The 14,506-nt window shown below is 35.0% G+C and overlaps 1 long non-coding RNA gene across 1 annotated transcript; it reads right to left on the bottom strand.

Annotated features, from left to right (window-relative positions):
- Window positions 1-8,075: 8,075 nt before the first annotated feature.
- LOC105113525 (uncharacterized) lies at window positions 8,076-8,456 on the bottom strand. The gene is made up of 2 exons (XR_839982.1): window positions 8,270-8,456; window positions 8,076-8,183 (listed from the first exon to the last, which is right to left on the bottom strand). It is a non-coding gene; the product is annotated as an uncharacterized LOC105113525 (long non-coding RNA).
- Window positions 8,457-14,506: the final 6,050 nt, after the last annotated feature.

Raw genomic sequence — 14,506 nt, forward strand, 5'->3', positions numbered from 1 at the left:
TAGACAGACACATATTGCATTCTGACCTAATTCGGACTGGTCCCAAAGATAGTTTCTGACTGCCTGTCACACTAAACATTGGGGTTGAACCCGGCCTCGTGCTTTGATTTATCATCCATTGAATACCAGAAACCGAAATGCTTTCTTTCAGCTCTGATACGATAAATTCTTTCGCCATTCTCTTGCTCATGCATAGTCAAGATAACCTTATCTCCTTTCTCCAGCCCTTTCTGACGAACATAGTCATCCCATTCGCCCTTTAGCCAAGGTTTCGGATACTTACCTTCATTGCAGAAGGAGACCTCAAGTCTCCATTGTTGTTCTAGCATGTCAAATGCCACAAATTTGACCGAGTTCGGACCATCAAGCAGGGGGAAGACCGAGAAACTCTTAGCCGGAAATTAGTTCCAGTAGCTTATTTTTTGCATCGCTCTCGGAGAGTATTTTGCTCATCACCTCCATTTCTTGTTATAATCAAATGGGATGAGAAAATGAGTAGGAGGATTAAAGCACGAAGTCAGGTTAGTGGTGTGAAAGTTCAAGAAAGATAGTGATCACATGAACATTTGAGAATTAGAAAAATTAGAACAGTTAAATGAATCCAACCAGGATTGTGATCACAATTTATTTTTGTAATAAAATAAAATCCCCCCCCAGCATACTTCCGTCATGACTCCAACCCTTCAACTTCAAACATTACACAATATGCATGAACTTATTAATGTCATAGATAAGGTGAGATCAGAATTTACCTTCAGGAAGCTGCTGGGACAGCGTTGAAGCGTGCTGAAGCTGGGGTAGGTGAAGCCACAAGCCGATGACTGGTGGCGCGTGATGAGCAGAACCTGGCCTTCTCGTTCTATTCTACCTGTCCGTGATAGTGGCGTTATTCACCAACAACTGAGTAGAGAGATCAGGGCCTTTTGGTTGTGGTGTCTTCTCTTTCGTTACCACCGCTGCTTTCGTTGGTTGTTGGAGGTGGTGCTGTTTTTGGTGACTGATTTGGTGATTTTGGGGTGCTGTGGGTGTTTGGAGTGTGGTGGTTCGGTGATGAGATGGACGACGCGTGGTGATTGCTTGGCGAAAGAGAGGGCAGTCGATGCGTGTACATGTGAGCAGCGTGGAGGTTTGGAGTATGGGGGCTGTGGTTTTCTTGCCGGTGTGATGATTACGATCAGTGATGGGGGTTTGGACGAAAATGGTGATGCAATCGTTTGGGTCTGCTGCTGGTTGGCGATGGTGGTTTGTATGTGGGTTCTGAGCAGTGGGTAGTGGCGGCTGGGCTAATATAGTGGTTGGTTTGAAGGGAGGGTATGGTGATGGTGGAAAGTGGAGATGGAGGCTGGCGTTGAAGGCAGTAGGCAGCGCTGCTGGCGAGAGAGAAGGGTGGTTATCGGTGTTGGTTTGTTCGGTTATGGAGTTGGTGGTGAGGATGATGGTAGGGACTTTTGTATCGAAGGGAGGCTGGCCAATATATAAAGGCAGTCGGTAGTGCTGTAGGTGAGGATGATGACTGGGGCTGCTGTTGATGATGTTGGTTGTGGTCGCTGGTGAGGAGAGTGGTGGCTGGCCTGATGGGTTTGGTGAGAAGGGGATCGGTGACGAAAGGGAAAGCTGGGTTCGGCGCTGCTGCTTGGTGATAGTGGTGGTTGTGGCAAAGCTGGGCGAGGTAGATTGGTGGTGGTGAAACGGGAGGTACTGTGGTTTTCTCGCCAGCGTGAAGGTTACGATCATTGATGGGGGCTGTGGTTGTCTTGACGGCATGCGGGTTTGGTCGATGGCGCCGGGGTTATTTGGATCTACTTCTGATTGGCGATGGCGATTTGTTTGTGGGTTGTGGCGGCTGGGCTCCAGTAGTGGTTGGTTTGATGGGAGGGTTTGATGATGGTCGAAAGTGGAGATGGAGTGTGGTGTTGAAGGCATTGGCCAGTGCTGCTGGCGAGAGAGAGAAGGACGGTAATCGGTGGTGGCGAGGTAGATTGGCGGTGGTGAAAGGGAAGGGGACTGTGCAGAGGTCAGGAGAAATGGGTGTGCAACGTGAGATAGGAGGAGTGTTTTGGGCTGTGTGAAATGTATTATACTTCTCATAAAGATAAAAAAGACAAAAAAAAAAAAGAGAGAGAGAGAGAGAGAGCGTGAGTCTGAGCCAGAAAAAGATTAAAAGAATAACGAGTAAGAGCAGCCAAAAAAAAAAAGTGAAAATAAAAATTATATATATATTTTTTAGCAATTGACTAAATTGCACCTAAAAGATTTGTTGAATATTTTATTTTAATAAATTAGGAAGATGGGTAGTTACAAATGAGTTAGAATATCGAGATTTACAAAACTTACAATACAAAAATACCAAGTTTTTTTAAAAATATTTTTTAATAAATTTTACAAAGAAAACCAAGTGTGCTAGTTGTGACATATATCCTTTTGTTAGATTTTTCCTTCCAATGAAATTTTAACTAACTATCCAAACTTTCAAGTTTGCATGATATTATTAAATTTAATAGTTTTATTTGTGTTTTATTTAAAAATCTTATAAGTTTTTATTGTTGGTGATTCATTTATCTATTTATTAAAAGATTAAACAAAAGAAAGCAAGGTAAAATTCTACATATATTTTTTTTAAAGAATGACTTGATTACTCTCATTTCTATTTACTTGTATATATATAGATTTACACAAATAATAGACCAATAATTGAGTAATTGAAGGAGAATGAACTTACAAGTTATTTGAACTTCAAGCTAGTTAGACTTTTATGTTTTATTGACAACTGTTAATACTTTAACACCCCTCTCAAACTATTGGGAAGGAGACACACAAATAGATTGCTTCTTAGAAATATAAACCGAATGGTAGAATGATCTTTTATAAAAATATCTGTAATATATTCTTGTATTGAAATGTGTTTAATGTGGATATCACGATTAAACACATTCTTCCTAATAAAATGATACTTAATCTCTATGTGTTATATTCGTGCATAAAAAACAGGATTAGAAACCAAAGCAATAACACTTATGTTGTCACACCATAAATTTGGAGTTGTAGGCAACGTGATTTTCAATTTTTATAAAATCATACAAAGCTAATACAACTCAGCAATTATACAAGTTATGCTTTTGTACTCAGTCTCAGTGCTTGATCGAGAGACAATCCCTTGCTTTTTACTACTCTATTAAATGAGATTGTGGCCTATAAATATCCTATAGCCAGATATGCTATTTTTGTTATCTGAATTTCCTGCCCAATCTGAATCATAATAGGCATTCAATGTGATATCTCTTGGAACATAATAAAGAGCAATATCTATAGTACCTTTTAGATATTTTAGTACACATTTCATAACTTTCTAGTGTATATAACGAAGATAATGCATAAATTGGCATAACTGGTTTACTGAATAGGCTATATCTGGTTTGGTGATGGTGCAATATTAAAAAGCATCCATAATTCTTTGATATTCAGTTGGATCATGTCATATGTCACGGTAGCAGACGATAACTTCATACTAGAAGAAGAAGGACAATTTAAAGGTTTCGCACCAATCATACATATGCAGTTTGGTAGATTAGTGATGTATTTAGCCTGCTGCAAGTGCAAGCCATCTAGATTTCTTAATGCTTCAATATCAAGGAAGTAGCTCAATTCACCCAAATCTTTAACTTGAAACTCTTTCTTTAGTTTATCAATAAAATGGTGGATTGCTTCTTTGTTGGAACATGTGAGAATGATATCATCAACGTACACTAATACAAAAATATGTATAGTGTATGTATTGTATGTAAATAAGAAATAATCCATCTTGGATTCTGAAAATTCAAAGTCAGTTAGCTGCTGTGAGAGATGCTAAAACCAAGCTTTAGGGCTTGTATAAGGTCATCGAGTGATTTATGCAGGCGACATACATGTTTTGAAAAATTGTCATCTTCATAGCCTTCCGACTGTTTCATATACACTTCTTTAGAGAAAATGCTATGTAGAAAGACATTGGAAACATCCAATTGCTTAATATTCCAGTTTAAAAAGAAAGTAAAAGCCAAAACTAACCATATTGTAATAGGTTTCAGTACTAGAGAAAAAGTATCATGGTAATCAATACCAGAAATTTGATCAAACCCCTTAGCTATAAGCCTTACTTTGTAGCGTTTGACATGTCCATCAAGATTTCTTTTAATCTTATAAACCTAATAGTTGCAAACAACGTATTTATTCAATGGCCTTGGACAAAAAGACTATGTCCCACAAGCCATCAATGCATCAAATTTACAATTGATTGCTACTTGCTATATTGATTTAGTTACTGTCCTTGTAATACAGGTAGGTTTGGATTCAATAATTATACTGGATAAGACATACAGAGAATGATGGGTAAAAAGGATTGTTTTAAAACCAGGAAATTCTTTAGTTTTGAGTTTACTTGTTTTAGAATTGGTAAGAATTTCTTTAGATTGAATAAAATATGACTTAGGGTGAGTGTTAGAAGGAATATTTGTATGGAGATTATTTATTGGTAAAGGAGAGGTTACAGGTAATTCAGTTTCTATTATAGGACACATGGAGTTTGGTGTACCAAGTATTGGTAAAGTTGAATGCTTAAGTAACATAGTTATTTGATGTATGAGTTCTGAACGTGAAACACTTGGAAGAACATTTAAGTTTTGAACATTTTAAGGTAAAGGAAATGACAGAGGTAGAGATGACATATTGATAAATTGATTGCTTGTGTGGCTGGTAAAAGATTAACATCTGTCTAAGTTAGGGATGTGTTTTCATCAAAGACTACATGTCTCGAAATAAAAACTTTACTAATGCTATATTCTAAGCAATGATATCCCTTTCATTGATTTGAACATCCTATAAAAATACATTGTTTATTTCTGGAGGCTGATTTATGATCTTCACATGGTTTAAGATAAGGGTAACAGGCACAATTAAAGGTTTGAAGTTTAGAATAACAAAGTATAGTTTTATCAAGCACAAAATAACAACTGATTGCTACTCGCTATATTGATTTAGTTATTGTCCTTGTAATACAAGTATGTTTGGATTCAATAATGATACTGGATAAGACATACAAAGAATGATGGGTAACAAGGATTGTTTTAAAACCAGGAAATTCTTTAGTTTTGAGTTTACCTGTTTTAGACTTGGTAAGAATTTCTCTAGATTGAATAAAATATGGCTTAGGGTGAGTGTTAGAAGGAATATTTGTATGGAGATTATTTATTGGTAGAGGAGAGGTTACAGGTAATTCAGTTTCTATTGTAGGACACATGGAGTTTGGTGTACCAAGTATTGGTAAAGTTGAATGCTCGAGTAACATAGTTATTTGATGTATGAGTTCTGAATGTGAAACACTTGGAAGAACATTTAAGTTTTGAACATTTTAAGGTAAAGGAAATGACAGAGGTAGAGATGACATATTGATAAATTGATTGCTTGTGTGGCTGGTAAAGGATTGACATCTGTCCAAGTTAGGGAATGTGTTTTCATCAAAGACTATATGTCTCGAAATAAAAACTTTACTTATGCTATATTCTAAGCAATGATATCCCTTTTATTGATTTGAATATCCTATAAAAATATATTGTTTATTTCTGGAAGCTGATTTATGATCTTCATATGGTCTAAGATAAGGGTAGCAGGCATAATTAAAGGTTTGAAGTTTAGAATAACAAGGCATGGTTTTATCAAGCACAAAATATGGTGATAGCCTTTTAAGAGTTTCGATCAGTAAGCGATTGATCAAGTATATTGATATCAAAAAAGCATTTATCCAATAACAATTAGGAAGATCGATTTTTGCTAAAAGAGTTAATCTTATTTCTTGAATATGTCTATGTTTTCGTTCGGCTATACTAGGACATATAAGGACATGTTAATCGATTAAAAATGCTATTTTTTGCTAAAAATATTTGAAAATTCTTAGATAAATATTCTCTGTCATTATTAGATTGCAATTTTTTGCCTAAATATTTTCAATAAGAGCTTTATATTTTTGAAAAATTGAAAGAATATCACTTTTGAAACATGTGGGATACATCTATGTAAAATGATTGAAGTAATCAATAAATAAAATATAATGGCAACAACCTCCAACTGAAGCGACAAGAGATACCTAGATATCAATGTGGATTAAGGCTAAAGGTCATGTGGATTGTCTGTTGGAGTCATTAAAATGTAATCTCTTAGCTTTCTGTAGTTGGCAATAACAACAGATACTAGACTTTTTTTACTAGCCTTTTATTTGCAGGAAAGAAGATAAATACTCTAGTATATTATTAGCAGGATGACCAATTAAAGCGATCATGTCATTGATCTCTGGTAGCTTTTATTCCCAACTTGGAAGTTAGACAGCAGCATTTATTGATGTAATTCTTGTTCCCATTGATTAGATTGAGTCCATCCTTAATTAGCCTGTAAAGTAGTAGTTTGTTTGTCTTGTTCTCCTTAACACAAAAATCAATCCCAATAAGAATAAAATAACAGTCATTATCAAGGAAAAGTTGGTTAATGAATAATAAATTAGCTGTAACTTGAAGACAATGAAATTTTTTATTTAGCCGAAAGAAAGTATGATCTGTATATAGAGAAGAAAAGCCAGAGTTTTTTATTATCAAACCTGAACCATTACCTATTTGGACAATTTCAAGATCATCATATGGTTGAAGAGTTGTTAAATTTGCTGCATTGGCAATAATGTGAGCATTAGCCCCATTGTCTGCATACCAAGTTTGATGTTCATAGGTGCTATTGGTTTCAGCAGCCATGGCTGCTAACTTAGAAGGTGGTCTCCTGTCTTGGAAAGAAAAATTAAAGCGCTGGAAATAATCTAAAGCAAAATGACCATGCTTAGCACAAATCTGATGTTTTGTTCATTCATGTGGAGCTGTACGATCATTGTTGAAGTAAAGTTTGGGAGGGCCGCAGGGCTATGCTGATGCAACAATTTGTTGAAGTTTTGTAATTGTACCTGCAAGCTTCCTTTTTTTATAATTAGAGTGCTTTTGAAAATCATCAAGAGATGATTCCTTTTCTCTGCAGGCAAAATTATAAGATGTAATGAATGGAATATAGGTGGCACGAAGGCCACCAAGTAAAAAGGTGATGAAGTCCTGATTAACCACAAGTTGGCTTGCAGCAGTATGATGATCAACCAATTGCTTAAAACACAATTATCTTTTCTGAACCAAATTGCATATGCCGGATTCGGAGATTCAACTAAAAGAAATTTGGACGGTGCTTCTTTAGAACCGTCAATCATACCATTCAGATCAAGACTTTGAAGAAAAACTTGAAACGAACACTCGATGTCAAGTAACTGTATCCTCCAAGTTTTTTTGCTGACGGGTTGTGAGATGGACTGAATATGATAAGTAGAAGGCGAGGAAAAATGTATAGGATTAGAGGAAGTCATGGAATTTGTTGAATACAGTATGAATAAAGAGAATAAGAAAGATGTTTGTGTGGAAGGTGTTGGAACGATTGAGGCGTTTGCTTATTGCTCTAATACCATGAAAGATTAAACAAAAGAAAATATGGTAAAATAGAATTCTGCAGATACACTTTTTAAAAGAATGACTTGATTACTCTCCTTTCTATTTACTCGGGTGTGTGTCTATACACACACACACACACACAAATAACAAACCAATAATCGGGTAATTGAAGGAGAATAAACTAGAGATTACAAGCTACTTAAATTTTAAGCTAGCTAGACTAGCGATTCTATAGGCAGGTAGTTGATGCAGAATCTTTGGAATCCTCTCCTGATTTGTTGGCAGCTGTAAGATCTTCTCCTCATCTGTTAGCAACTGTTAATACTCTAACGTTAATTTCATTTGAGATTTCTTTTGTTTGTTCTTTTTTCCTTTCAACAAGGGCAATTATTATTTTTCTTATATACAATTATTGAAAGTGAAGTTACAAGAGGATGTAATGACAGAGTGCTCTAGTTATTCATGAAATATATGTTACACTAGCTGAAAACAAGGTACTGAATTCTCTGAAGAACAAACGCACTAACTGGAACCCTTTGACTTGCAACAAATCCAAGCAACATTCAATAGAAAAATGTACCTTAGTTTGTATTTTACAAATACCAGTAAATGACAGAGCAGAGTACCCCCTTGTGGGACGGATTCTTGGTGCTTCGGATAAAGAACATCCTTTCAATTGTATTGGACCTGAAATGTTGCAAGAGAACTTAAGATTTATTGATTATTCAATGTTTAAGTGCGTTTTGGAATAGAAAATTTACACAAGTTAAGACCTCGAAGAGGTGTGCCTATGAAGTTGAAGAGCTGCTAGCATTTGTCACGTCTCTGCTGCAATGTTGATGATCCAACATAACTATACGGCGTGTGAGATATTTTTTGCCAATCCACCCCGTTCCCTTTCTGACATCGTTTTTCGAGTTGAGGACAACCTCTGATGGACAAATGTTGGAGTGCGCGGAGTTGATGTTTTGGCAATCTGAGATTGTCAAAGATCGAAGTGAAACTAGGTTCTCCACCCATGCTGGTAATTCAATGACTTCAGGACAGTCATGAATTTCCAGGTTTTGCAATGTTGTAATAAATTGTAGTCCCTCAGGGAGAGATGCCAGCCCTGTGCAGCTTAAAATGCTTAGACTTTTAAGTGCAGAGAGATGTTGCAAGCCATTTGACAAAGACACCAGATTTGAACAATACATAATAGTTAGGCGTTCCAGGGCTGTGGCATGTTGCATCCGACTCGTCAGGGAAGCTAAGCTGTGAAAATTCTCAATGGAGAGTGATCGCAGCGAACTCAATCCTTCTAGGCTTTCCTCTGGCAAGGAGACTATCTTAGGACAATCGATAATCTCCATGGACTCCAGAGAGGTCAGATTTGTCAAACCATGTGGCAAAGAATGTAGCTCCTACCAGCCTAATTTTAGAACTCATCGCCGATGTTCACTACAGAATCCATTACTTGGATACAGAGAACTGCAGCAGCGGCAATTCCCCGAGTGCGGGGAGGCTTTTGCAATTCGTGCAGTTGAATAACTCAAGTTGTATCAGAATGCAGAGGACGGGTGGATTCACCCAATTTTGAAACTCAATTCCTGGACAGCCATTTACAAACAACTTTATCCTGGATTTTAGAATAAACATTGTGGGATGCCGGCATTCCACAATTTCTTTCCCTGTTTTTCAGACGGATTTGCAGTGTTAGAGGAAGAAGAAGAACAATGCATTGAAACGGCGCCGTTGTTGGCTGGGATGACCCTTCTCAATTTGGTCCTTGAAGCTTCTGAATTCTCTAAACAGGCCCCAGAAAAAATATGATTAGACCCCTAGATCTTGGCGTCATTTTCTAAAGAGTCCTTGACACCTTAATTGACTCTGAAATTTAATATTGTTTCAATTAAGCCCCTGATTTTATTCCATAAACTAATTTTAACTTTAATTAAGTCCCCAAACTTATCAATTCATCAATTAAACCTCCAATATCATTAATTGAAGAAATCAAAAGTTTAATTAAGTCCCCAAACTTATCAATTCTTATAAATTCTATCAAAATTGAACCCCAAATTTATAATTTCACTCGACTAAATCTTCAAGACTTTCAATTTTTGTCTTGACCCAAACCTATGTTTTTTCTTCATTCATTTTATTTTTTATGGTGAATTTATATTGTCAAAAATTAAGTTATAACACTCCTATAAAACAATTTAATATTCACCCTTAATTATAATAATCATTCATAATCATATAATAATCAATCCATATTTTCCAACCCATTACCAAGAAACTTCTTAGTTTAGGGGTTTGAAGTAATTTGCATGACACCGGACTCCACTATCTTTTTTAAAGTACAAAAAACTCAGGTCACTGAACAATGTTTTCGAAGATCATCGGTAACTTCTATGCATATCCCAATCCAAGTTCTAAAACTTAATAATTGGGTTGGTTGAGGTTCATAAATCTCCATTTGATCTTTATAAATAACACTATACATACATACACACACACAAATACAACTCCCTTATCATTATCCCTCCTTGAAATTCTTCAAATTAACCATCCTCAGCCGAACCCTAGAAATGGAGGTGATGGCCAAACTGTTATCGGGAAGCGACACAACTAATAAACGACTTGAATTTCCGACCGAGAGCTTGTGGGCTTTCTCCTTGCCCGCTGGTCAAAATTCAGTTGAGTTTGATGCACTTGACATGTTAGACCAACCTTGGAGATTGAAGATATCGGTTCGCAAGAATGGAAGGTATCCAAAACCTTGGATATCTGGTCAATGGAGCATCTATGTTCATCAGAAAAAGCTTAGGCAAGGAGACAGGGTTACCTTGACAGTGCATGAGCAAGAGAATGGTGTGCAAAATTATCGCATCATAGCTGAAAGAAAGCATTTCGGCTTCTGGTATTCGATTGGTCAATAGTGGCTTTCTGTGTATAAGTGCATAAGATTGGGGTAGGAATATGTTTGGGGGTTAAGTGTGAAAGTCATATTCTAGTAAAATAGTGATTTTTCATTAGTTGAAATATGAAACATGGATCTGTATTTGTAATCATAAACCAAAGAAAACTGTTTACAATTAAAAATAAACCACTATATATGTAGCAAAGCAGGTGCTTTGGATTTTGGAATCTGACAAATTTTATTGCAAATAAACCACCTTCCATTAAAATATGATAAAGACAAAATTGTATAGCTTTAAGAAGGGACCAGATCGTTATTAGAACAAGCAACTCCGTAAGCCATGATGTCATTCGGCGGATAGCGGCTTCTCTTCTCTTTCTTGGTTTCTCTCCCATTCTTGCCATAGATGTGGAAATGTGGACAATGACTCTGGTGGAGGAGCTTTGGTGATGGTGGACTATGGCGTGGTGCAGAAATGGAGGCAGTGGTAGGGATGTGTTGTTCAACGGAGGGGCTAGAGGAAAGAGGAGAGGAGCTTCGGTGGGCTGATGTTACTGCTGTTATCGGGTGATGATGGCGACAACGTAGAGCTAGGTTGTCGGTGCTTGGTGAGAGAGGGAACAATAATTCATAGGGCTGAGGATAGAGAGACAGATAGATTTGTGCAGGTTTTTCTTCTCTTTTACCTTTTTCCTTTCTTTTTCATGGTTTTCTGCTTCTTCTTTCAAGATATCTTCTTCTTCTTCTTCTTCTTCTAATTTTCTCTTTTTTTATCTTTTTTCTCTTCTCTCCAATTTTTTTTCCTCTCAAATTTCTCTCCTCCCTCTCTTTCTTTTTTATTTTTTTTGTCTACAGTGATTAGGGTTTTTCTTGCATCCCCTAGCTAAAAATATGCTTATTCTTGATTCCTTTTTCATTCTAATCCTCTCATTGTATTTTTTTACCCTTCAATTCTTACTTGATTATCATTCCACTCATTAAACTTCTTTTGTTGTTCCTTGTTTTTTCTTTTACTTTTGGGTTTTTTTTTCAATTTAAGATTTTCAGAATTCTATCAATATAAATAATGATAATTAGGAAAAAGGTCAAATTATGAAATTACCATAAATTAGCCAAATTGAGTTGATAATATTTTTTTTAATATTTTTGTATTTTCTCCCCTCTTTTTTGAAAATATATTTGAAAACAGGAGGTGAAATATGAGTTATGATACCAATTGACATTGCTATAGAATGACTTAACTATGCTGTATGGGCTCAAGATATGTCTAGCTTTCTCAAGGGTAGAAAGCTTTGGTGCTATGTTGCTAGCTATATAATTGAACCAAAAAAAATTGATGGAGAAGACAACATCAAATTAATACAGACCATCTTAAAAAATAGGGTTGCAAAAACCAAAAAATTATTATCGCAACATATGCACATACTTTATGATCAGTCTTTAATTAATGTAATAGATTTAAGACTTCCAAGTCACTTTGTTACTTTCTAGAAAAACATTACAACAAATCTATCCCATCAATACAAACTTTTGACCACTTATACTACGATACAAAATACACACTTAGTGTATTTGGAATTTGGGGGACCAACGGATTTTCTTTCTGTAGAGTTTTTGATGCATGCTTGACGTTAGACTTGGACCACTAATGGCACATATTTTTCTTCGTTTTCCACCTTTTCTAGTCTAAATACACTCAATCTCATGAAATCCATGGACATGACAATTTCCTTTCTTTCTTTTTGGGTACGTAAATGGTTGTTGAGTGATTTTGTTCATGCATTTGATTGCTTTTGTTTCTCTAATAATAGTGATTAATCACATTTGTTCACAATACCTTTTATAATAGAAAGCCTGATGATCATCACCTGGCCATGCAGCCCAGCCCAAGACGTGAGGGCAAACAGCAATCACTTTGTGGATTAATTAATCTCAATCACCTCATTAAATTTTGTGATTTTAACTTGTCTATTGTGAGAGTTTTAGGCTTTGTATTGATAGATTAAGGAGCGTAATATTATGAATAAAATAAAATATTTACAAACTTCGTGGAAAGTTACAGAATAAAAGGTGTTTTGTTCTTGTAAAAAATATTAACTCATTAATCATCACTTGTCTCTTCTAAAATCAAGAAAAACCATGCACTAATTATTTTTTAATGACACAGCACCTCATTAATTCCCTCATACACTGCACCTGCTGGAAAAATATCGGAAGTTCCTTGCCTCCCTTTGCTTACTGGCCAAAGTGAACGAAAGATGAAACAGAGCGTCGGCAGTCATTTATATACTGGCGTGATGGTGCAAGAATTGCCAAATAGAACGAGCAGTTCTTTCTAAAGAGTTTTCGGCGCATGCTTTAGACTATAGACCACTAATGGCACATATTTCTCAATGACAGCCATGGACATGACAATTTCTTTTGCAAGTAACTTACTGTTTATTAATGCAATTTGAATCCATTTCCATCAAATAAATAAATAAAGCTGATATGCTAAAGAAAAAATTGAATGGCTTTAATGATGGGACCAAATCATCACGAGAACTTGAATTTCCTGAGTCAATGGTGTCGTTGACAACGTTATGTTGATAGTTATGAGTACGGCGCGTTTTCTATTTTAATTATTACTATTTTTATTTAGGTACTATATTCGTAATTAATTTTATTTAGCTCTATATTTTGTCTATATTTGAACTTTTGTTTGTGTGCTTTCCATTACTTTTTTCTTATCATAAACTTCAACATTTTTTTTTAATGTTTTACACTTGAAAGCCTTATCTTTGTCTCATCCTTCAGATCTTAATAGCAACGTATGTGAAAAACATTTGAAACCTTTATCTATTTAATTGCAAGATAATCATCATCTTTTTAGAGTTAAATTCTAAACAAATATTAGTTGGTAACAAAAACACTTAGTGTTTGATGGGACTAGTGAAGTTAAATTTTACAAGGATAATTATTAATAGTTTTTAGAGAAAGAAAACGTGAGAGGGCACAATAGTTAAGGTGTTTAAAATTTTATTAATTGAATCTTGGAATCAGACAAATTCTATTAATTGCCTCAAGAATAAATTTAATCACCATGATGACAAAGAGGCTGAAAAGGGCAACTTTTTAGTCATGTACTTAGACAAGGAAATTTTGTTGCTGCTAATTTAGCAAAACAGAGTATTGAGAGTACATCTAGTTTTGATATTCAATGTTTCAACCTTTCTTTCTTTTTCTCAGTAACAGAGAGAATTATATATAAAGCAGTTCTATAAGTAAAGGAAGCCTAAAGAAAAAGGAGAATACAAAGATAAAATGAAAAAGCAACAAAACGAGAGAATAAACTGAAGCTTACATAACTCAAATTTCTAACCAAAAACAAATGGTAAAAATTAAAATTAAAAATTACATTTCAATCTGAAACATTAGATTATAATATTAAGCTATCTGAATAGATCAATATAGTTTGTTTTTTTAAATATAAGACTACAAATTATTTTTAACCAAGCTAAACTATTTCTAGCCGTTATGATTTGGATTTTTAAACAAACAATCTAAATATCTAAACCAATTTAAGTATCTATCCAAAAAAGAACTATCTTATAAGAGAATGATGAAGGGATAAGGTATAATTTTAATTTCCTTGCAACAAAAAGACAAAGACCTTTCTCATGGATGATAATCCCTCTCTCACTAAAAAAATCTTTTGTGCGGAGACCACCATTTAATAGGAGCCTTTATGTTTTTTCTTTCCAAGTAATTTACTGTATATTAATTAATGAATTTTGAATCCAATTCCATTAAATAAATAAAATAAACCACCTTCCATTATATGCTAAAGACAAATTAAGGTGTATAGCTTTGAATAATGATATAGGACCAAACCATTATGAGAACAAGCAGCACTGAAAAGCCAAAGGTGTTTTTGACTATGAACGTACAAGGTACGATGGACAGCACTTTTTTTATATCGGCAGAACCTCTTAATTTTAGTTATTTTTATTTTTATTTAGGTAGTGCAAATATGTGGTAGGATTGATATTCGTAAATAATTTTATTTAGTCATCACGTATAGTTTTATCTATTTAGTTACACGATAATTATCATCCCTTTACGACTT

The sequence above is a fragment of the Populus euphratica genome, unplaced genomic scaffold (assembly GCF_000495115.2).
Source record: "Populus euphratica unplaced genomic scaffold, PopEup_1.0 scaffold429.1, whole genome shotgun sequence".
Lineage (NCBI taxonomy): Eukaryota > Viridiplantae > Streptophyta > Magnoliopsida > Malpighiales > Salicaceae > Populus > Populus euphratica.